Below are 22,167 nucleotides of genomic sequence, written 5' to 3'. Positions count from 1 at the left end.
GTTTTATGTTTGCATTGTTTTTTCATGTTTTTATTAGTTGTAGCATGTTTTTTTATTCAGTTGTAGTATGTTGAGTAATGGATTTCTATGAACAGGCAGGTACGCTTTAGTATTTACGTTTCTTTTATGAAATATGGACAAAATGTAAAGCTGCCTGGTAGGAATGGTTATCAATGGCTACCAATAGAGCCGTAATAATTGTTTTAACTATAAAGATAGGGAGTCTCATTGATAATAGTAGGTTGGATTGAAGTGAAATTGCAGAGAATGTCATTTTTTTGTGTGTAGTTCGTACAGTCCTCTGCCTCATTTGTGCCCTGAAATCGAAACAGCGAGGTACACATATCGATCCATTTTTTATTATCATGGATCTAGGTAAGTACACGCTGTCCGATCATTCTCTAATTACGGTTCAGGTAAACAGCTCATTCTTGGGTTAAGGGTTAGGTCAATCTAATTACCGTGAGTGGCATGTTAGGAAAATTACATTTACTGACTGGACGGAACGTAAATGGTATCTTAGAAACCTCTTCGAACAAATTTTTGCTTAAAGAACTAGATGATGCAATGAGCTGTATTGATCTTGCGTTTCATAGCGTGCTTGTCCTCTTCTTAGGTTAAGGGTTACCTTCGTTCCGTTATTTTTACCTTGCCTGTTTTCCCGGCCGGTTTACTTTGCCGTGAAATTGCGGAGAAGGAAAGATGACGGAGGTGTGTTTTATAATTATTTATTTCGTGTCATCTATACAGCCGTCTGCCTTACTCTTACCCTAAAATCAGCGACATACACACAATCTGTACGGCTCTGTTTCCTAATTGTTTATTTTGTGTCATACACCGTCCGCCTTACGCTTACCCTAAAATCAACGAGATACGCACACTGTGTGCGGATCTGTTTCATTATTATGTAGGTACGTGCATTCTGTCGATTATTCTGGCTTTAGGTAAAGAGCTAACCCAGTTCATTCCTGGTTTAGGGTTTAGGCTTCGTTATTACGTGGTTACGTGCCTTCGGTCCATTTAGTAAAGAGCTAAACCCATTTCACTCTTGGTTTAGGGTTTACGTCAATCTAGGTAATGTAAGTGCTATATTAAAAATTACATTTAAGAATGGGACCGGGACATAAATGTTTTGTTACACACCTTTGTATTATCTGTTCACCCAAAATTTTACTTGGAAGTTTAGGGATGACGTGAGTTGTGTAAATAATGCTCATTTCCTATCTGGCTTAATCTTATTTTTACTGTTCTGATTGCCCGACCGGCTTATGTTGTTGCAGGACACACAACAGAAAGATACGTCGCAACGGTTGGCAAGTGGAAATAAGTTATTTGAGACTGAAATTGGAAATCACAAGCGTTATTAACTATCGCAATAATTTGACTCTTATTCCAGGTCAGATGCTTCGCTTTTAATTCTTTTAACAGTTCTTGCTTATTGGATAATTATTTAAAATTAGCTCTCACATTTGAAACAGGTTGAAAGGAGGCTTGGTGGTCGAATTGCAATGGCCGTCGAAGTTTATAGTCAAGTTGCAGTGTCATCCTGAATGCCCTAAAGAAGAGGGCAACTCGACCGGTCTTTTCTCATGTAGTTCGTGTGAAAAACAAAAGCGTATGTCGAACGTGTGAGTCGTAGTTTGCACAGGACTTCGGCGTCCTCATTCTTCACCTCAAATCTCGAATCACTATAAGGTAGGTACACATTTTATCACAATCTCTTCTGGTACAGATTCTGTCAGTCACCTAAGAGAGAAAACATCAGGGGAGCCAAATATTCATTCTGGGTGTCACTGCAAATTTGCTTTTAATCAATCAATTGCATGTATTCATTGCAAGTGTAGATATATTGTTAAGACTGCTTTAAACACGAACTGGAGTATATTCATGGTCGAACCAGAATGAACGTATCTGTCCAGCTTCAACACTGTATATTATCTTTCATTTCACGGTCTAGCAATCTGTATGAATACTCAGACCTATGCCAGATGCATGAGTAGTACTAAGCTATAAAGTAGCCAATTAAAATCAATTATTTTAAAGGTCCGTACAAAGAATCATCCCTTATAAACTTGTTAATTCAGATGGGCGATGCGGTGTCAAATTGAAACAATAGATCAATGATCTAAGAACAGGCTGGAATAAGAAATGTAAGCCCTAATACGGCCAACCGCCTCATCTAGGAAGAGGCTGGAAGCATAAATGTAAACCCTAATACAGCCAACGGCCTCGTCGTATTCCTTGAGGTGACTAGTACTTGGACGAAACAGATCTTAAATTTTCTTCCATATGCATTATTACGATATGCTGTGAGCTTGTTGATCAACTTATAAACTATTTGTATGTCTAGAAATTAAAAAACTGGCAGACTTTGATCATTACCAGCCTACTTAGATCAGTTTATAATATTAGAAGGAATCTTGACCATGGCCGGTGTCCTGGTTATTACGAACTTTGATCATTACCAACTGCTTATATCAGATTATAATATTAGAAGGAATCTTGACCATGGCTGGTGGTCCTGGTTATTACGAAATCTTTAGTGGAATGTGCAACTGGTCATTAGTTTAACAAACATGTCTTTCTTAACCTCAAGATCTTCCCAACAAAGTTCGTAAGTAGCCCAATATGTTTTATTCATAGCCTGTTTAAGGGATCAGATTCTTTTCAGCTTCCTCCAATAATCAGACCAGAGATATTTATCCTCAGAGATATTTATCTCTTTACATGTAGGACGCCTCCAAGTATTGCACACTTTCTAGCTTCCTTCTAAGCGGGATTTTGTTCAGTGGAGTACCTCCTTCTTTACAGTGGATTCTGTTTAGTGGATTACCTTCTTCATTAGAGTCGATTTTGTTTAGTGGATTATCTACTCCTTTATGGTACTCCCAACAACTAGGGGAACTAATAAGCTCTATTCAAAAAGGGACACTAAGAGAGATAGCATTGTTTCTAGCTCTAGATTAATGAAGACTAGAGGGACAATTCCCCCTCCCCAAATACCTCAGAGACGTTGCTAGTCTGGATCCCTTACTAGCATGGCCTATTAGATCACCTAGACATTAACAACAAGTTTTAGTTGTCAAGCAATAACACAATACAGGGTCCATGTCTTCCCCTAGCTCTTCTTTAGGGCATCGTCCAATATTGAATTTTCTTCATTCGTCCTCTTATGTTAGGAGAGGTAGATCTAGTGTGTCATGATCCTTTTGCTCTACACATGTCCCTCTTGTTATGGCTGCCCGCACTTGGATCAAAGGGATTTCTCATGTTTTCACATATAGACTTCATGTTTCTACTTTACTTCTTGTTCTTTATATCAGAGGCTCAGTACCCTTGCTTCGTATTCACATCTTTGTACTTAGCAGTCCAATTAACCTATTTTGTGGTCATTTATTGGACATTATCATAATTATCATATCTTATCTATCTGTTATTGTTTAAGAATAAGTATGAAACGAATTTGGCCCAAAGCATGCCCATGCAGAGGTCGTCGCCCTTTGTTAGTGGCCCAACATCTATTTATCTTTTCATTGTGTAAAAGCAAGTCTGAAATAGAATTTGGCTCAAAGCATGCCCATGTATAGGTGTCATTTTTTAAGAGTAAATATGAAACAAAATTGGGCTCAAAGCATGCCCATGTAGAGGTCGCTGCCCTTTGTGAGTAGCCCAACATGTATTTATCTTTTCATTGTGTGAAAATAAGTCTGAAATAGAATTGGGCTCAATGCATGCCCATCTAGAGGTCGTTGTCCTTTAAGAGTGGCTTAACATGTCTTCATTTTTAATAACAACTGTGAAATAGAATAAACATCAAAACATGTCCATGGAGAGGTTATTGTGTTTAGTAACACTATGAAAATGGAAACAATCACATAGGTGGAGAATATTAACATTATTCAAAACAGAGTAAGATTGTCACATCATGTTCATTAGACACCAAACGTATAGTAAGATTGTCACATCATATCCATGGAGTACTAAACCCATGAACTCTATCTAAAACTTACGAATTTCTCTTCCTACTTTGTTTTCATATTTTTCTATTGTGATAATGAGTGTGAAATAGAGTAAAGGTCAAAACATGTCCATGTAGAGGTTGTTTCTTAAGTGGTAACACTTATGAAAATTAAAACATTTGATAGGTAGAGAAGATGAACATTAAATAGAGTAAGATTGTCACACGAAGTCCATTAGACACCAAACATATAGTTAAGTCTGCGACATGATATCCATGGGGTACTAAATGTATAAGCTCTATCTATAACTTACTAATTTGTCTTCCTACGTTGTTTTCATATTTTTCTATTGTGAATTTCAAAACCATAAAGAAATTTTCATAGTAGCTAGAGCATAGAGACTATATTCCAAACTTATTGATATTCACATTGTGAGTTAAATTGACAACTTCCATTAGAAGGTAATTTCAATTCTTTACGTAGGTGCTTCTCAAAATTAATAATAGCAATGATTACTTTAGCCTTCAAATCCCCTTGGTAGCTCTTCCTTCCCTTTGTAGGCACTTTTGTTTGATTTTGTCTTGTGTTTTTATACATTTTCACAGAGCTTTTACTCCTATTGTGGAGGCCTCACTCATCTTGTATTTCATGGTTTTTGTAGGGTCTTTTGTTATACACATTTGTTTTTCATGAAGTGTGAGGGGTTTTTTTTTGTTGGCTCCCATATTTTCTAATACAATAATTATTATCTCTATCCATGTTGATATTTTACACAAGAACCTACATTCTCCATTTTATGTGGCCATCTTCATGGTTTGTTTCCATAAGATTTAGACTTATCCATTCATGGAGGATCTCTAAGGGTTTTAGCCCTCAACCCTTTGTTTATGGCTTAAAACCCGACATCATTGCACCTTGCCAAGGTACTCCACTAGCACCCCCTTTAGTTTCCTTGCAATCGTTTCTTCAATTCATCACATTTTTTCTCACATTTCCCTACTCTTGCCTTATCTTCCTTCGCTACCTCCCATTTTCTCTTCTTGGCCTTTGTTTCCTTTACTTGCAGTTTGAACCTATAAGAAAAAATTAGCCATTAATCTTACTAGAGACCATAGGTTAAGAAACCATAATTTTTTGGGGAATGTGAAATTATTGGTCTTCTTTTTTCTATTTTACTTTTATGCACTAGAATAATCGAAGTAGATAAGATGAATGCAATTGGGGAAGTCATTGTTTTTGTTTATTTTGCAATAGTTTCATAGCATATGCAAAACACACAAAGAATTAAATTAAATCCCTTGAAACATGTTGGACACCTAATCCTCAATGGGTTAGTGTGGAAGCCGAATAGACAAAAGGAGTCCAAGAGACCTTGGGATGTGGAACCCAACGGTCAAACCATGTAATATAAATGTATATCTCTTGTTAATAAAAATGTATTCTCATGTTTTATCCTTCAGATTCTCTTGTTGCCCATGTGTGTTTAACATGGTATCAGAGTAGGCGTATTCCTACCCTGCATAATTACTGTGAGCCATTTGTTTTATGGCCTTTATGTGCTGTAATATCCCCAGAATGTTGTAAATATTTTATTTACCATAGTGAAAAACAAACTGAAGGATGATGGTTATTATCTGTTGCATTAATTAATATTTTTATATTAGTGAATGAAAATGAGAAATGATTTCCTAGTGACGAGGATATCATGTAACTTCTGAGGAGGGAAGTTAAAAAAAGGAAACAGTTGTTGAACCCTAACTACCTCCCCTAACCGTGGATGGCTTCCAGGAAAAGGAAGGCAGGGAGGAAAAACTGTGTTGTAGAGACAGGCAGTGGAAGAAGGGAAAAGAAACTTACTATGTCTGGTGATGATCAGATAGTAAGGGCGCAGAGCGCGAGCAACCTGCAAAACACTGAACGTCTTTGAGCAAGCTAGGGGGGAGATTTGGTCTCGAAAGACAATCTCATGGTCGGGTGGTTTGACTAGCTACAGAATCAGAGGTGATCTCTTCCTCTGGAGTTATTTATTTGGAAGCAATACAGGTATGAGGTACCAACCGAAGACTGTACTAATTTCTGAACCGAATTAGAAGTGTTTTTCTCTGCAAGCAACAGGTTCCTAGGGTTATAACCAAAATAAATATAGTAAGTTCAGATACTTTCTTTATATACAGGACTTCTAATTCTGAAAGGCACAAGTAGAAGTGTAACTGTCAAGGAGAGTTATTCTCAGTTAAGAATTTAATTAACGGTCTCTGTTTAGATAACTCTGTTCCGAATGGAAAGTTGAATTCGATTTAGTTGAACAACTTCGTTTCGACAGACTTTAGTATGCTGGTAGAGTGATTCTGTTGCAAAGAAAGAATATAGTTCTATTACCAGTTCCATGCATTAAGGAAAAGAAAGTTAAGACCATAGGGAGGCAAATGAAATAGGCTACCTGGACTAATGAACTTTCAAATATCAAAACTGTATGATAACTTATGGACTTTGTAGACAGCTCCTAAATAAAAAAAAAGAAGCGGAAAGCTTTCTCATACGCAAGACTAAATATAGAACTGATATTAGTAGGCTCATTTGCAAATATTCTAAGGACAAATGTAACATCAGAAAACAAAAAAGAGAGAACTGATGATAGTGCCTCTTTCGTAAGCAACTTAAAGACCATAACTAAACTCATAACAATTGCTTGATGCAAGTAACATAAAGACAACAAAGAACTGTAATAGATGCCTCATTTGAAGTTACCTAAAGACAATGTTAGAGCATAATAACATGTTCTGAAGCAAACAACGATTCCGGGGTGTGCAAAGATGGGTCGCTCTGCCCCGTGGTCAGGGTTATGAGCCACGGATGAACCCAAGAAACCCTGAACCAGAGCATAACAGTGGACCTTTTTTTTGGGTCGTAGCGGAACCATTCTAGGAATAAAACCCTCAAGGGTTAAGAACGGAAGGCAACTGATAGAAAATGGATGTTCGAGAGGAAATATTAATGCAGTGACCCTGAGTGAACGGGCACTGACATTTTCAAACCAGAAATTCGCACACAGTAGGATTACGACCAAAATCCAGATGCGGATTAACAAGGGACTTTGTAACTGAAACTCATTATTAATTGTAAAGAACAGAGCTCTACGCTGGCCGAGGCCACTTTTCAACTTAAAAAAAAATTATACATAGTTTCAACGCAGACAAGACCATGAAATGCGAACAGTCTATATATATATATATATATTCGCGCCAGCTTAAAAGAAAAACCAACAAGGTATTGTTTTTCACAACAACAAAGAGGGTTCGATGCCGTGGCATAATAATCATAGCCATGCACCAAAGTTAATCACATTACAACCGAGAAGAGTTATATACAGTTCCACAACCTGAATACCAGTACAATTACAAAATAATAAATGAGCTGGAGTCTATATATGCCTAAGTAGCTGTAAGCACTGAGCTCGTAAGGGGACACATCGCCCTTAAAAACAACTTTATGTAGAATGAAACCCCGGAAGGAAAGACCCTTCGATGAACTTGGGAAAGTCTTCTAAAACCCTTAACCTTAACTCTTCAGCCGAGGGCATCAGGCCGGAACAAATTTCATACCTGGAAACCCTTAAAGCCAATGCTGGAGGAGAGCTATTCCACCAGATGTGGCCGAGAGATTTCATGGGGGTCATCAGACAACCTGCATGGAGTCATAGCCATAAGAAACATGGTTAGTGCGACTATTAACAATAATTGAGACAACAATAGAAAAATTAGGAAACTATTTTCCAATTCGAATATGCCTTACCCGGGGAACGTTGAGACCCTATTGAAGGAGCAACTCTTTCTGGAGCAGCTGGGAGCCTTTGCAATACCCGGTTTATCCTGCAAGCAACATGAAACCCTCATAAATGAAATCATGAATCGAGCAATAGTGAGCGAGCAACGCTCCAGCTAAGTGAGTTAAGATGATGAGTAAGATTAGCTCTGCTAAAACGCCATTTACCTGAAGGACCCGAACACTGTTCAATACCAGCAATTTGAGCGAAGATCTGGTATGCCGGTTCACTGGAGCTGCTAACGCAAGGGCCGAACCAGAGCAGGCTCCGCAAGGAGCTGCCCAGCAAATGAGAACAATCACAATGCATCCCAGAGAAGAGGTCAAAACCCGCGAAGGTAACCACCGTTGGATCGCGGAAGGCAATCTCCACCGTCGATGAGGCGGGGTTTCCTAGTGGTTGGTGCGACCGGACTGCCTGCCCGGGCCACGTACAGGACGGAGCGGGCAGAGTTAATATCACTCGCAGCGGATAAGGCAAGCCACGTGATGGCAGTAGCATAAGAAATAGAATTAGAGTCTGTTTGTTAGCCGCGTGGACCGTCATGCATAAAAACCAAATCTTTGATATTAAACGCTTTAATAATACTAGTACATAGGTGTTATATCAAATCTGGAGCTGCGTGTAAATATGTGCACAGTATGGTGGAGGGAAATATATAGTTGTAACAAATTTTTTTTTATGAGCTTTGTAAGTTCCGGTAAATAATTAAGGTAGAGTCATTACATGTGCAGATCATTTCTGCCCTCAATTCTGCATTTCATGAATATTTTCTCAGCTAAATTTTAACTGAAGTCTGTCATTTCTCCAGCGCCATTTTTGGCCTCTATCTGTCATTGTAACTCCCCTTTGCCATATTCTTCTCATTCTTCTCTGTGTAATAATCTGGGTCTGCTTTCTGCATGATAACATGGGTAACGGTTGGAGTGCTCCATTGCCAGCGTTCCTACAATGCTGCCAGCGTTTCTGTGTAGCATGAGGTTTGACAACGGAAGTCTGGTATTACACTGCCCCCGGCCTGTCTGGCAGTTTGAATAATTAAATTCCGTCTTTGTCTTAGAAACGCCCGACGGGTTCTTGATTGTGTTGTAAGGATTATTCTTTGACTGCAATGTATTCCTGACTACGAGCTCTGGGCATTCCTGATCTCTTTTATTTCGGAGAACTCGCTGGGATTTATAAAACGCTCCACCATTCCGCCATTATTCCAAAGCAAATTCACAGTGTTCATGTGCATTGTGCGCGAGGAATTGAATTGGGTATATATGTTTATTCGTGGTGTATCGTGACCTGCCCGATCTAGCTATCCAGACAATCTTGTTCACCTTGCGTTTCCCACAGCTCCAGAGTTCTGTCCTGCATGTTGCATTTATGATTTGGGTCTTTCAGTCAGCTTAATTTGGGTACAGCTGGGTCTATTTGTGGGTGTAGTGGGCATCATTTTATGATCAAAACTTCTGAATTGCTGGGTACTTTTCCTTTTGGGCTTCAGTCTGATTCTGCTATCTGGTCGAGTTTTGGCTGGGTATTTTTCGATCTGCAATCCGGTCAGATATTTTTAACTATTTGCCAATTTCTCACAAATTTGTTTTGGATCTAGTACCTGACTATGCGGAGGAAAGGAGAATGACAAGTCGTTGTTGCTGAAGAAGACCTCCACGCAGTGTAACTGTGGTGCCTCAACTATTGGGAAGCCAAGCCAAGTGAAGGGAGCCCGGAGCCCGGAGCCCGTGCGTTGATTAAATATTGGAATCCGTGAGCTGATATAACCCTGTGGATTGAAGTCAAATGCTGCATTGAAGATCGATTATATGCTAGTGTGTTATTGTTTTGAACGGGCTTGTATTACCTCACTGCTGTGCTGACTATGGTCATGGGGTTTATCCCATACTCCGCCTGATATACAACTGCTCGAGGTCCGCATTGATATACAGCTCGTATACACATACTCTGCATCCATATCTGATTGGTTGTATTACATGCTGCGTCTTATATTTATACTGCCGATATATATATATATATATATATATACTTCCTGGATCTTTTCTCCAGAGTGGTCCTCATCTTTGTTGAATGCCTTTGCAAACGGACATACAATACTCATTTATATGGATCAAGTGAAAGCTCGTCCCTTCTTATGCCTATGACCAGAAACTGAAAATATAGCAAGCCCTGTCGAAATTTCGATTGAGAAATGAGATTTGCCCTTTACAAAAACTGCGGTACTACTTCAACCCTATCAAATACGAATGCGAACATGTTTCAAACTGATCTGGGTTTTCTCCGTCCAAATAAAATGGATTAAATTCAGTCGGATGTAAATTATGAAGCGTTGCACCACTATAGTCGTAGGTACATGAAATACAAGGTTTCGAATTTAACTTTGGAAGCGTAAAGAGGGGAAATAATCCCAGCTTGTTGAGAATCATAAAGGAAAGTGTGGAAACTTAGAAATGTTGAAACTGTTCAAATATTGTTGTTGTTTGGTATCCTGATTAATACGCTTTGCTCCTGACATATACGCATTTACTCTCTGATTAATACGCTTTGCTCCATATTCTCAGCTACCCTTGCCTTGAATGCGTATCTCCTTGCATGCTAGTATTTGCAGTGCATCCTGCAATACACACTGTGAAGCGAAATCATCAAGATCAAGCAAACCATCAGCTGCAGAAGCAAGTACTTCTGCACAGAGCTTAGTTGAAGTTGCCAATAGGTGCTCAGGTTGCATATGCTTTAATAAGGATACATAGATATGCATGCGCTTTAAACAAACTGCTTCATTCTTACCTCTTAATGAAAATAGATGGCGTTCAATCTCTGAAGTTTGTAATGCCTCAATGTGACTGGCATGTACATGGCAATCATTCAATATAAAGATGGCTTCCACAAAGATGTTATAAGCCAATAGCGGTGCAAAGATGTTACATGCAAAAAAAAGGGTAATGACACCGAGGCTGGTCCTCATCATATTTAGCGAAACAGGAACATGCTCCACGGATTGATACTGATACGCCTCCACACACTAAGATGCTGATATACACCTTTGACTCAATTCAAAACTTGTTCTTAACTTTGGTCGATGGTGGAAAGCACATTAAAGTTGCTGCTTATTAACGAAGTTGCTCCAATTCAATTTAAAGTTGCTGCTTGTTCAATTTACTTGTTCCTATTGTGCAGTTTGGGCATAAATTTATGTGCAACAAACAAGTTTGTTTTTCTCAACAGATTCTAATGAGAACGTTGCTTTAATTTTTGGGTGATACCAGTGTTATATGCACCAGATTGTCTGCTATTTGTTTGCAACAAAAAATCAGATTTATGAGTGTTTTGCTTGTTGTTTTCGGCATCCCAATACAGTAAAGGACAAACACATGTATAAATTCCAGCCTGTGCTAACTTGAAGTGCTTTTAATTTCCTTCAAATACTCGAAATATGAAGCCATTAAATTAAGGAGGAAGGGAATTATTTCAAAGGGGACAAAATTGTTTTATATTGACCCTACTGCAAGTGTCTACATATTTCTTTTTAGAGAATTCAAGTGCTTAAAATTGTTGTCATTATTATGCATTTTTCTTGGCACTCTTGAACTGGAGAAAATGGGGAAAGCTTATGAAGTATTAGAATTTTCGAAAATTCTGATACAATCTACTACTAATGACACAGTAGAAATCAACAAATCCTCTCTGGCTGACATTAGAATTTGTTTGCAAAATGCACAAGAGAAGATAGAATTTTTGGAGCTCGAATCTCAGCTACAGTGAGAAGAATTAAAACAGAGGAGTCATTATTTTGAACCTGTTTTTGTTCAGAAGATTGAAATAGACTCCCATAAAGCAACAAGGTTACATGCAGATGCAGAAGTTCAGCTTGCACTTCCCAAGCCCATCATCAGACCTTGGGAAGAGCTTGTCCACAACAAACACAGAACTGGTCTCGGATATGAGAAGGACTTGTCCTTTCATATTCTAGACTACTCAAAGCCCATTCAGTTTCAAAGTATTGGATTCCTTCATGACAGTTCACCTCCAGTGGTTCCAGATTCTGCCCCTCTTCCACAGTAACAGCAACAACAACAGATTCTGAAATGCCAACACTGTGACCGAGTTGGCTATCTGAAAGATCACTGTTTTGATCTTCATCCATGTAAGCACTGTCATAAAACCAGTCATTCTTCAAACAGATGCTTCAAAAACAAATGTCCTGCAAGAACAAAGATTCATCTTGGATGGATCGCTTCTTGACAATGGGCATCAACAGCTAAGAAGATATTCCAATCACATGTCAGAACTTGTTCCAGAGTATTGAACAGTCTTGCAGTTGAGTTTTCTCCATCATTTCACCTTGTATCTGACAGGCGGGGAAATGATGGTCATCTACAAGCTTCAAAGTCACATTACGCAAGCCTGAGCCACAACCTACCACACCAGTTTTAGAGTTGTAGCCAGAGACAAAGATGCCCCTAAGCATGTCTTCAGTTGGTAATCTGGGACACTTCCTCTAGCAGAAGACTTTAGCTTTTTGCCAGCTTCAGAAGAATTCCAGGAACAAAATTGAGAACACTTCCTCTAGTAGAAGACTTAATCTTCTTGCCAGTTTTGGAAGAGTTCCAGGAATTACATTAAGCATTCCAGAGTTGTTGGTCATCCTTAAACCATCACAGGTTGAGACTTCCCTTTTCAGGTTGAAGTTCTCCCTTTTATGCGGGGTGAGACCTCTCTTTCATGGTTGAAGGTTTCCCTCTTCAAAACAATAGGAGCACTTCCTCTAGCAGAAGACTTCAGCTTCTTGCCAGTTTTGGAAGAGTTCCAGGAACTGTACTAAGCGTTCCAGTGTTGGTGGTCATCCTTAAACCACCGCCATTTATACCAACATTTCAGAGGGCACATTCAGCCTAGTGCTACCATGCATTTTTGCACATTTTGTATTACAGCGCTCTTCTTGGACTCATACATAACCCTTCGGATTAAGGGGGGGAATGTTGGACACCTAATCCTCAATGGGTTAGTGTGGAAGTGACCTTGGGATGTGGAACCCAACGGTCAAACCATGTACTATAAATGTGTATCTCTTGTTAATAAAAATGTATTCTCATGTTTTATCCTTCAGATTCTCTTGCTGCCCATGTGTGTTTAACAAAACAAACACAAATTCAACTACATTCATTAAAAAAACCTCAAATTCTTGCCAAAGTTTTCCTTCTCTTTTCCTTGTGCATTAGACCTTGAATGACTTAACCTAGATCTTGCACTATGTGATCCCTTAAAGAGTGGCAAGTAGGTTACCTCTCATGCTCTTTAGTATAAATTTGATGACAATGACATTGCCATATGGTGAGTTAATCTAGTTTATCCTTTTGGAAGAGCCTCAGCCCCTCCCCCCATCCTTCCCAATCTCCTTGCTTGTCACCTCCTTTGGGCATGTCACAATCATGTAACTTACTCTTATTTTCATCAACATCATTAGTTCTTCAATATTTCGTATGTTAACTCCCATTTTAGTTGTGGGAGATTAATTTTCTTACCATTGACTTTTGGATGGACAAGAACTTATTGCAACTCACCCCTTTCCTTAATGCAAGTACCACCTTCCTCCTATACATGTTCCCTTTAACCTTTTACATTTTTGGAAGGGAATCCATGGCTTCAACTTGTTGCAAGCTCTTTTTTATTTTATACAATTTTGTGGGCTTATTGGTTGATGAAACAACTTGATGTTGGCTTTTTTCACCTTTCACTCATGCATGTTTGATTTGTCCCTTCATTTTTATTAGGTTGAGCGTTACAAGACTTTACTTTTCAATTTCTCATCCATCATCCTCTTTCCTTGTTGTTTCCTTCTAGATATTTTATTTTTTGTTGTTTTCTTTATAATGTTCATCCAATGGCATAGCAACTTTGCATATGTCGTTAATCCTTCTCATATCGATTGCACACTCCCTACATGGAGGTGGAGTAAAGGAATTTTCATTTAACTCTTGTTGCTTGGGTTTGTCCCTCGATTCACTTTTATTGCTCTGGTGCCCCTTTCCATTTTATGATAAGATTCATTTCTTCATGTCATTGTTAATTGTTTGCTTACATTTATAGTAATTGAAATTGATAGGTTCCACACATTGGAGAAAGCTATGATATTGATCCAAAACCTCCCTTGGATAAAATTCCTAATTTCTACAAGTTTGGAATTTGCCGATATTGTCTTCTTGAAATGATTAATGAACTCTTATAAATTCATTTATTCAACTTCCAAACATACTCCTTCACTCTATCCATTTTTATTAAGTTAATTTGGTTTCTTGAATAATGATGATAGGGTTCTGTTTTTTACACCAATATTTCTTTGCAACCTTATTTTCTTTGGATTGGGCCCTATGCCCCTAATTTTCCAACATCTTGATCTAATCATCATGGTACGATAGAGAAAAATAATATTTTTTAATAAGAGACAATTTAAAGTTTAATGTCAAATTTCTAGAGTTTTGTTGTGTGTAGGTTTTGAGTTGTGTGATGTTTCGAGTGGTCTCACCACCCATCATCAAGGACACAAACAGAAAATAATGGATCAAAAAAGAGTGTTGGGATTGTTATAAAGGCAGAAAAACGATGTGAACATTAAAATGAACGTTAAATAGATTGATAAAATAGAGAAAACATTATTAAGAATTATTAATTTTTTTTTATAATGGTAAAATATTATGACCATGCACAATATAACTAAAAAGGGAGATTGCACCTAAATCGAAAGACGAGGACATTAATGATTTAATTAGTTGGAATAAACTAGTAATTATTATTATCACAATGATGTTATTAATAATTTATTGATTTTGAATATTGATAATAATTAAAAACAATAAGAATATGTAAATAGAACAAATATTAATATTAATAATAATTAAACGTATAAATGAACACAAATTACTTGAATAATAGATAAATTATAGGGGTAGGAATAGGGAAGAAAAAGAAGAAATAAAGGTGAATATTATAAATTATCAAATTGAGAATTGGGAGGAACGATTATAGCAGAGAAATTATGAACCCTAGGTAAGAGCAAGCAAGAATTATAAGAACATGGAAAGGGGAATATGAAAAAAAGGGGGCGGAGGGCAGGGGTGGGGGAGTAGGACCTAGAGGAAAGGGAGCAAAATCGAGGAATAAGAGATAACAAAGGGGTGGAAACGAAAAAAGGATAGGTGTAGATAAAGGAGAGATACCACAAAGTGGTGATGGGGGGGGGGGGGGTAATCAGGAATACTACGAGAAGAATGATAAATTAATGACATAGATGGTGGATAAGGGGTTGCCAATAGGCATATATTTTATATCAATATTCCCTATTGAAAATTTCAGGGTGCTTTTCAATTTGCAGGGCATCCCAAATAAGATGGGTTGACTAGATTGGGGCATGGGCAAGGATTTTTGTTTGGTCAAAGCTGCTAGGTTTTGAAGGATTGTTCAGCCAAAGCTGACTTCAAGACTCAATTGTGGGTCATGTCAGCGATGTGCTCCTTCAACCAAGCTTTAAAGAACCTACTAGTTTGGCCAATATTGGACTTGCCACAAGAACATTACATTTGGTAAACTTCGGGGCCAAGCATTGGATCTAGCTTATCTTTAGGAGACCTAAATAATTGTTCTAGGGTTTTGCAAGGTTTAAATTAGGTTTTAATGTTTTTTTAGCTAAGAATCTTGAAATGTTATTGATGATACCTTTTATATAAGGTAGATAAATGAGAGCCCTCGGAGAGGTTGGGGGGCTTTGGGGTGGTGAGAGCAGGGAAATAGGAAGGCTTTCCTGATTTGGGATGAAGAATAGCAATTCTTGATTAGTGCTTTTGTTAAGTGAGATATTTCGTTGTCCATAAATAACAGATTAGGAATTCTGACAACTCTATTGAATAGGGTTTTAAGGATGGCAAACTCCTATGCAGGGTGATGATGAGAGTGGGCATGGGGGTAACGATTTGTGTGAGTTTTCGTGTGGTTAGTGGATAAAAAGTGAGAGGGGGCATGAGTATGGGCACCAATGGCACAATAAATTATAAGGGTGAGGAGGTGTTGAGGCATGAGCCACTCTTGAATATGAGGATCAACAGACAAGGGTTTGATGGCTTAGGTGACCAAGTTAGTAACAAAATTGATTAGATTTTTAGGGAGTGGTTTGTAAGAACATATTCCCAAGAGTTCATGAAGTTTGCCTTCATATTGAAAGAATGCATAATAACCGATCATCCTTTTGTAGTCCTCTTGATTCCGTCCCCCCCCCCCAAACCCTTTTTGATATCTCCCTTTTATTTGCACCTATCCTTTTTTCCTTTTTCTCCCCTTTATTATCTCTTATTCCTCTTATTTTCCCCCTTCCCTCTAGGTCCTAAGCGCCCCTCTCCATTTTCCTATTCCTTTTTGTGTTCTTATAATTTTTGCTTACTCTTACTTGCAACTTTTAATTTCTTCGCTATAATCATTCCTCCCATTTCTCAATTTGATAACTTATAATATTTACCTTTATTTCTTCTTTTTCTTCCCTATTCCTACCCAAATAATTTATCTATTATTAGAGTAATTTGTGTTCATTTTGTATGTTTAATTATTATTATTATTAATATTTGTTCTATCTACATAATCTTATTATTCATGTAGTCAATTTTAATTATTATTGATATTAAGAATCAATGAATTATTATTAAAATCATCTTAATAATAATTATTATTATTAATTTAATCCTAGAACCAATTAAATCATTAATGTCCTCTTTTTGTTTAGGCGAAACCTTCCTTTTTAGTTATGATGCCCATGGCCATAATCTTTTGCCATTATATTTTTTTTAATAATTCTTAATAATATCTTCTCCATTTTATCAATCTAGTGAATGCTCATTTTAACATTCACGTAATTGTTTTTGCCTTTATAATAATCCCAACACTCGTTTCCGATCCACTGTTCCCTACTTGAGTCCTTGATAATGGGTGGTGAGACCCCTTGAAGCGTTGAATAACTCAAAACCTTCAAGCAACAAAACTCCAAAAATTTGACATTAAACATGATTACGAGCTATGAAAATACACACACACACAAATTCAAAGTTTCTCAAAGTCTTAGATTTAAGATACCAAAAATCCTATTAGGTTTTACAAAGGTTAGAAATATCAACTTATATGTGTTTGACACACATTTCTGACCTTGGATCTGCAACTTCAAGGAATTTAATTTTATACTAGGATACCTACAATGACCCACATTGGGTTTACAAGTTCTAGAGTTAGGGCTTGTAGGATGAAGACTCTTTTTTAGTAAAAGGTTACTTTGAAGGTCATCCTTGAATGTTAGTGATGGACCAAGGTCTCATAGCCATACTCCCCCTTTCCTTTATAGAGAGCTCGTGAGGGGTAGTAATTGGTAGTAACTAAGAGAAAGGTCAAGGGTAAAATATTTAATGTTTTAGAAATAGACTAATCACCGAATCAATCAAACCTAGAAACCATAAATAAAATAGGATTAGAAAAAAATTGCAAATAACTAGGCTACGAAGTCAATTGACAACAAAATATATAAAATATTCTTTGTTTTGAAATATGTGTGTGTGCATTCATGTCAATCAAAACCATTATATTGTGAAGGCATGGATCACGTTCTCCAAAACTCTCCTCTTGTCACCTTTGTCTTCATGGTGATCAATAAAAGAAGTCACATGACCTGTCCTTGAGCCAACTTTTGATATTACTAGTTTCTCAATGCTCAACCCTTTAAAAGACATAGCCACATCATCAAACCACAGACACTAGCCGTCTAGATGTTCACTGTCAACTGTATAATGTACCTTAGAAGGGTCCCTCCTATGGTGGTTTACAATAACTATTGAATCATATCCCTTGACCCTTTGTTGTTGGAGACACCAACGAATTGTGACTTAGAGGAATCTCAGGACTAAAGGGCCACACATTTATGTAGATTGTTGCTTCCTGTACTTGAAAATCTACTGGTTTGACAACATTCCCCAATGCTCATCAAAGATGACACTTCGTTTTGACTCCCTAAAGTTAGTGTTTTAATTATTGTAGTTTGATTCGTATGGCCAACATTCTCGCAATTATAATTTTTGGTAACTGTAACTAGTGATAGTTCATGAAAATATAGAGAGGTTCATGGGCTTCTTGGGAATGGTTGGAGAATTAAACTCGCTTAATAGCAATTACTGCAAGTTTGATTCTTTTGTCCTATTTCACATTTTCTAGAGGCTTCAAATTGCGACTAACAAATTGTTTTCTTTATGGCAAACCACCCCTCCTTTTCTAATGACAACATTGTCTCCTAACCTAGTCAAAATTTTGATAACAAGACACTGAAAATACTTTGGAAATAATCCCTCAAAGGGTCTCAATAGATATTTGAGAGTGTAAATATTAAGAAATTAAACTTCAAATCGCTTTCTTTGACCAACTCAAAAACTTTGGATAAAAGTTTTAACATTGGTATTTGCGTGTTTGTATAACATGTTGTACCCGGTTTGTGAGACATGAGGAAAAATCCAAGCTAGTTCATGACTACTCATTTGGATTTGGACCATTTTATTATGGTGTATGACACCTTTTTTTCATATACCTTGCGTTCTGACTCTATTTTCTATTATGTTGTTTGCTACTTTTTGGCCACAGGCCCTGCTTTCTGACACTATTTATAGGAGGGTTTAATCCATAGAATTTAAAAAGTCCATTAAAAATAAAAATTATGATTCCAAGAATGTTCTTTGACAAGATGATGAATAAGAAGCTCATTTTTTCTTTTAGAAACCCTCCTCAAAAACCGAAGTAGTTTCATTCTTTTGGCTTTTGAAAGTGCTTATTTTTAAAGTCAACCACTCAATACACTCAGTGCATTGTTTTCTTTAAAAATTGTTCCTATCACAAGGTTTTTGTAATTGGAATTATATTTTTACTATACCCTGAGGGTTACCAAGCATATGCTTCCCAAGTCATGCTTTTTAATCTCTTTTATCCATTCAGAAATAGGCCACTTTGGAAACAAGAGTAGTTGTAACTTGTGTGCTTTTGGATTATAACAATGTTAGTTTTTAATGTTAATCATAGGTTGTTCTTATTTTAAAAAAAATAATGGTATCTAGTTCCCACAATTGAGAATCATTTCTTGTTGTGTCATTTATACTCTCAAGCACATGCTTCCCAAAAGCATCGTTTTAGTGTTTTTTTAGCATTAAAAAATGAACCACTTTGAAAACTAGAGTGGTTGTGTAATTTTGAATTTTTAATGTCTTTATTTTGAAATTAATTATTTAGTGTGTTGATTTTCTTTAAAAAAATATTTGTTGTCGTTAGCTTCCGGATGAGCCTTGGTATTGCATCAAGGATGTTGCAACTCCCAAGGGCTTCTCAACTTAAATTATCAACCTGGGGTTAGTACAAACTTAGAGCTGACAATGCTATATGCACAACAAGTTAGGTTCCACTCATGTCACCCTCATTCATGAAATCAGATTAAGGTGTTCAGAGACCACTCCTTCAACTAATTACAGTGAAATCTTCTTATGAAAGCATAAATGAACATGATTCTAACTATAAAGGTGAAATTCCATTCATCAAATATAAATGCTCATTGAAATTGCATGAAAGGAAAAATGATAATCTATTTGCAGAAATAAATCATGCTATTTTACTTGCATACTTAATTTATATCAATAACCTACTTGCAAGAATCATTTATCTACTCACACTTGCTTGAAAATGAGGAATCCAATCTTTAACATACCTATGAAGAAAAATACTAATTCTAACTTTGTTTTGCTATCTGATGGTTGCAGTGATGAAAGGATGAGGTTGGAGTGGTCATAGAGTCTTCCCTAATCATCAAATCACAGTGTGGGGGCCATTATTCAACTTAACTATGCCAGAGCCAAAGTATGGAGCAAAACTGGTTGAAGAAAATAATGCTACATGTATGCTATAGGAGGTGCTACAGGAGGTCCTGTATTGTTACAAGAGGCCCTGTTTTGCTACAGGAGTAGGGTTCGAGAGGTTTTGAGGATAGAAATGGTGCCTTGAAGGCAAAGGAAGGTGGATGAAGGTAAAATGAGGTGAATGAAGGGTGTGGGAACCCCTTAGCCAAGCCTAGTACCCCTCGGAGGTCTATCTTGCACCAGGGTTGATGTCCACGGTGTCCTTCATATACCTTAATAGAGTGAATTCAGAGACAAGAGTTTGGAAGCAAGGTGAGGTGCCTAAGAGGAAGGTGGAAAGGTTTAGGTGGATGTGGAAAGGTGTGCCCACCCCTGCAAACAATCCCTGCAAACAATCACAGTTCCTGCAGCTAGCTAAGTACATGCATCAAATGATCATTATTGTAGCAAAGTAAATAATCATGGAAAAGATGAGTTGAATTTTATTGAAGTCTACTCTAACTTACAACACAACTCCAATTGCTAAACCAATGCTACTTACTCTTAAGTTGCAAAGATTAGACATGCAGATCCATTTCAATCTAATACCTAACACTTTCCAAGAAATCATAAACAAATATTTTTGAGTTGTTATTGCGGATCTTTCCAATTACTCTTCCCACAGGAGAGGTGATAGGCAAGACTGAAATTATAAGCTTTTATGACATAACATCTATTGAAAGAAGGAAATAATTGTAATACTTTGAAACAAGAACAAGAAAGAAATACAAGAGAGGGGCTAAAGCCTATGGGTTGGGCCCAAACCCAAGGGTTTCAGCCCTCCAAAACTAACTTAGATGCAAACCAATATTAATCTTCTCATTAATGGAAAATGATAGTCATGTACATCATGAAAAATAAGAATGGCAATGTCAAGCACTAGGCTCATAGTAGCTACTCTTAGTTGCAACAAAAACTGAAATCCTAATGAGCCTCTTGGCTGGTTTACTTATACAAAAAGGTCACTGATGGCAGCGCCCATAAAAAGAGGAGTGATTCCCTCCAAGATCTCGAGATTTGTGGATCTGGTCCCCCTTGATCTTCACATGTACTTAAAGTTCCTCGACTGCTAGTGAATTCGTGCTATGAGTGAGGATTCTGTGATCTCAAGCCGAGTTGGAGAGTTAATGAGGTGGACATGCCCCCTATATTCTCTCTTGGTTGTCTCCATCAAGCCCCTGTAAAGTAAATGCCTCCAAAAATGCTTCGTTTCATGCAAATTGATCACATTAGGCCATACAATAGGATAAACACCCTTCAGTCTTCCTACTAAGTATATTATGGCTGAAAGAGTGAATTAATGTGAGAAAAGGAGAGTTTTAAGGGCTGGAGGATAGCACGATGAACTTCAAAATATACCTATTGATGGGACCCATCATCACCCCCCCGTTGAAGGTGTTGCTCATCCTTTGAGGAACTCAGTCATTGGTATGAAGCTCATTCATGGCCCTGGTGGCCTTTCTGACATCCCAAGGCACCTTAGATGGTGTGCCCTCCTGTGGATAGAAACCTGCATTTTCCTCTATGTTTGTCCATTCTTTTTGTTCCTCTGTATGGTTTCCTGCTTCTTGCAGGCCCAATTGTAAGAGAGGACTGAGTTTGATTCCTATCCATCTGATCTTCATCCTTTGCATGATTCTTTTGTATAGTGGGGTTCTCTCCAACACATTCCTTAGACTTTCTAGGGAGTGATATTCTCTAATTTGTAAATTGTGAGGCAGGCCTTGCCATCTTCTTTGGCAAGCCTGCAAACTTTTTGTCCCCACCATCCTAAAGGTGTCTTGAAAATGTAGGATGGATTTCTCTTGGGTTGCTATATACTTAGGGGCTAATTCAGGATCAAAGGAGATGAGATTGTGGTTGTTGGTGATAGCCTTAGGGCTCACTAGTTCTTCTCTTATATATAAGGAATCATTTTCTTCTTTTGTCTTCACCCTTTTCACTTCTTAAGCCCTTGTCTCCTTGAGGAAAATGGCATAGGATTTCGATGGTTGCCTGCATTGGATGGCTTCCATAGATAGACTTGCCATAGTAGCAAGTTGTGTCTCTTTTTCTTGTAGTTGCTCTCTTAGCCTTGTGTTTTCTACCTGTAGCTTCTCTCTCATGATTGACTCCCTTAGTTTTAGATCATTCAGTTCTTTTCCCATCTCATTGACTTTCTCCTCCATGAGGCCAACATATTCTACACTTTGGATTTTGCAATTTGCATCCATCTATGCGTTCTGCCTCTTTCCTTCTCTAACTCAAAGAGTGGGATGACTAATTTCTCAGGTATAATACTACCTTCCTCAACAAATTTATAGTAGGATTCCAAATTGGGTTGTGGATCAGGCTTTTGGAGCCCTTGGAAGCCTTTTTCATCTTCTTTTGAGGTGGTTTCCCCTTCTTGTAGCACCTCCTATTGCTCCTGTAGTAGCCCCTGTTTCTCCTATAA

The 22,167-nt window shown here is 37.6% G+C and overlaps 2 long non-coding RNA genes across 2 annotated transcripts in view; one reads left to right on the top strand and one right to left on the bottom strand.

Moving 5' to 3' along the window:
- The first annotated feature begins 1,276 nt into the window (after nt 1–1,276).
- Nucleotides 1,277–22,167, top strand: part of LOC149188452 (uncharacterized) — a 76,472-nt gene continuing 55,581 nt past the window's right edge. The window contains exons 1-2 of the long non-coding RNA XR_016256286.1: nt 1,277–1,396; nt 1,479–1,695. This is a non-coding gene — a long non-coding RNA (uncharacterized LOC149188452). The remainder of the gene's footprint in view (nt 1,397–1,478; nt 1,696–22,167) is intronic.
- On the bottom strand, nt 7,207–8,075 carry LOC149188453 (uncharacterized). Its single transcript, XR_016256285.1, has 3 exons — nt 7,950–8,075; nt 7,752–7,828; nt 7,207–7,643 (listed from the first exon to the last, which is right to left on the bottom strand). It is a non-coding gene; the product is annotated as an uncharacterized LOC149188453 (long non-coding RNA).

This window comes from Pinus tabuliformis, chromosome 3_1, assembly GCF_031772625.1.
Source record: "Pinus tabuliformis cultivar Carrire ecotype Pingquan chromosome 3_1, CPIR1, whole genome shotgun sequence".
NCBI lineage: Eukaryota > Viridiplantae > Streptophyta > Pinopsida > Pinales > Pinaceae > Pinus > Pinus tabuliformis.
Note: the sequence above shows the minus strand (reverse complement) of the source record. Positions and strands in the feature narration are given on the sequence as shown.